This window comes from Pteropus alecto, unplaced genomic scaffold (genome assembly GCF_000325575.1).
Source record: "Pteropus alecto unplaced genomic scaffold, ASM32557v1 scaffold125, whole genome shotgun sequence".
NCBI lineage: Eukaryota > Metazoa > Chordata > Mammalia > Chiroptera > Pteropodidae > Pteropus > Pteropus alecto.
Window position 1 is genome coordinate 8318952 of NW_006436888.1, and position 3426 is coordinate 8322377.

A 3426-nucleotide genomic window follows, 5' to 3' on the forward strand; every position below is an offset into this window, starting at 1 on the left:
CGGGTGCCCGACCCGCCCGTGCCCGCCCGTGCCCGCCTTCCACTCCCCACCCCCGGTGTGCTCCATTGTCCCCTTTTCTAGCGGCTTAAAATACTGAAACTTTATTTTGGTCACGTTGGCCATGTGACCCATAGAGCCGATGACTCATAAATGCCTGTCCCAGGATGAGGCCGCTGAACAAAATCTTAGAGAACCGTTAAACCTCGGCGCGCCTGCTCTGAGGGAGAGGCAAGCCAAGTTTCCTTCCATTCTGGGCTCACATTCCTGGCTTTTCCAAACAAATATTCCAGCGTCCACCGCACTCACGGTCCGTGCGAGGTGGGTAGACCAGCTAGGTATCAGCCGTGCGGAAGGGGGGCGGGGGGGCAGGGGGAGAGCCTAGAAACAAGATCTGTCCTTTGGGACCAGACACACCGCTGCAGCTTTTCTGGAAATCCACACCTAGTGGACCAGCACGCTGTACAGAGAAGCCCAAAGCCATAGAGACGGCAAAGATGAAGTGCCCCCCTCCCATGGAAATTCAGAAATTATGCACGTGGGCAGGTAATACTGAAAACAGGAGAGGGCTGAAATCTCAAAGTTGAAAGGAAGAAAAGTTGAATGAAAAGCAGAGCTCCAACCCGTTTGTGTGGATCTTTATTATGGTTTTGCAGTGAGAACATTTCATACTACATTTTATTTTTCTCTCTGCTGCCGTTGATGACAACTAGCAAACTAGCAGAATCAGCAAAAGGTCCTCGTTGGAGTATTTTGGCATGAAGATCGGCTGTCAAAGTGAATTTTGTGCCAACCTTAACATGTGTCCTTTTTTTCTAGTCTTCATAAAGAGAAATCTTTTAAGTTTTCCAGAAATAAAGATTCCCTAAAGAATGTTTTGTGTCACACACTCATTCTTCAACAAACTTTAATTTTATGAGCCTAAAAAAATACAAAATTTTAACAACTAGAGTACAATATTTTATCGATTAGCATTCTTAATAGTACCTATGTTGACGATTTGTGTGGTGAAACATTCTTAAAAGTGCTGGTGGCGTTGAAAATTAGTATGTCCCTTTGAAAAGCAATTTTACAGTTTGTATTAAAAGCCATAAAAAATGTCCGCATTTTTTGACCCAGTAATCTTACTTCTGGGAATCTATTCTAAAGAAATAACACTAAATGCCAAAAAAGCTATATGTGTGAAGGTATTCTTCACAGGATCGCTGTATTTATTACAACAACAACAAAACAAAACAAAACTGGAAACCCCAAACGTGCTAATGTTGAATATTTAATAAATTGTGTTATGTCCCCACGATGGAGTATTATGGTAGTCAAAGACATCAGAAATAGAAAGAAAAGCTTACCTATTGCTAGGTGGGGAGAAAAAGGAATTCAAATTTATGGCGTTCATTTATTGTATATGGTACAATTCTATGTCTAAAAATGGCATTTTGTAAAAAGACATACAAAATACTACACTCATTTTGACAATTTGCTTATTGTCTCTATTTTCTATAACAATCAGAAATAGCTATATAGCTTTTATAATTAAAACATGGGTTTAAATTAATTTTGTCTGGTGCCTACTAGAGACCAGACACTGTGTTAGATCCTGAGTATGTAAAAGGTGAATAAAGTTGAGGAGCTCGCAGCCTACCAGGGGTTAACACACATGAACAACAGCAGATCACATTAAAGTGGGGACACGGAAGGCACCGAATTCACCTGGGCCTCAAGAATGCATCATCACCACCACTGAAATCACTTGTGGAAAGCATCTTAGACACAGGCTCCAATGGCAGTTCTCAAAGTGCAACCTGGGGACACTTCCCGTGGATCTGAGAGGAGACATCACTTGTAAAATTCTTAATCTTTTAGCAGGAAATGAAATGGGACACCTCTTGCAGAGGTCTTAATCTTTTTAGTAAACCTAGTTAAGTTTTCTTCCCTCCTTTCTTTGGAAAAAAGGCCCTCTCCCTAGAATCTTGATAATTGCCCTTGCGACTATTGATAAGGGTCATCAGCCTATTGTTAGCAGAAATGGTGTTAAGCCAGGCAGGGTCCTTAAAGTCTGAGAGGGGAGGGGACTTTGGGCCAAAGGTCTTTTTTACTCTTTAAGAAATATATTAACTAAGCCTGTTTCCCTCTACTCGCTTAATAGGCAAATCAAGAATAGAAATTAATAGATATATGGTTTAAATAATAAGTTCGTATCTTCTTTTCCTTGTCTAGGGACTGAGGTGGCACTTTAGCAGGAAACCCGAGACCCCACCCTGACTGAGGAAGGAAGGGAAAGCGCTCCATGAAGCCCCTGTGGTCAGGGACTGGGACGGTGCAGATACAGAGGAGACCTCTCGTCCCTCAACATCCATACTAATAATAAGGGAGTTCATGGCTCTTAGAAAAGAATTAGGCAGGAAAATTAGGGGGTTTCAGGTCTGCCTGCAAAGACACTGAGGTCATCCTGTCCTAGAAGGGGTCCGCCCTAATCCTCCCACAATTAAGCAAGCCAGAAGGTGTTTTTTTAACTCACACAAAGAAACAAGTAGGCAGAGAATTAGGTACCAGTTTAAGCCAGTCACTCGCACCTGCGCAATGAAGACCCCAACGACTTTCACCTCACCTGAGCCTCATTATACCATCATTATAATATAATGCATATGCTCGGAAGTTCATTAATATCATTATAACAGACTGAATTCTGGGAACAATCATGCGCAGAACTCAAAATGATGAATCACTGAGTCCTGTCGATCTTAGTTGTCAATCAAAGAAGCCCACTCCTCTAAAAAAGTCACCACCCACAGCAAATAGAGATAAAAACCCAAAGGTTTTGTCACCACCCCTTTTGAGCCAGGCTTCTCTTGCTCAGTCTCACTTCCACTGCTGGAAGTGGACTTACCCTTCTAATAAAACTTTCTTTTTCTACTGTATTTTGGTGTTTTGCTCAATTCTTTTTTTGAGACATCAAGAACCTGGACAACGCGCCAGGAGAGGACCCCCACTCTCCGGTAACAGATCCACAAGATCAAAACTGTTTTCCTAATCATACTATGTCAATTTCTCATGCGTGTACAGTTGAGTTTTGGAGAGGCTACGTACTATATGATATCAAAACAGACTGAAAGCAGAAGCAGACAGGACAATCCAGCAGTCTCCTATTTACTGAGATGCTGAAGAGATCAGCAGAACTGTAAAACCATGCAGTTCACTAATCTTTTGTTTTGAAAATTTGTTATTTATCATAAAAATATGACGTATGTTACCATGTAACAGGTTTATTTTTAATGAACTAATAAAGATTTTTAAATTTCTATATCGTAGATGAATTATAAACAAATCTCATAAACAGAAGTTCTTTGAGGTCCTCCATAATTTTGATGATCAATGAGTTTGAGCTAGAGATTGTCTTTGAGGGGCTGGTTGGCTGGTGTCTTAGTTTGG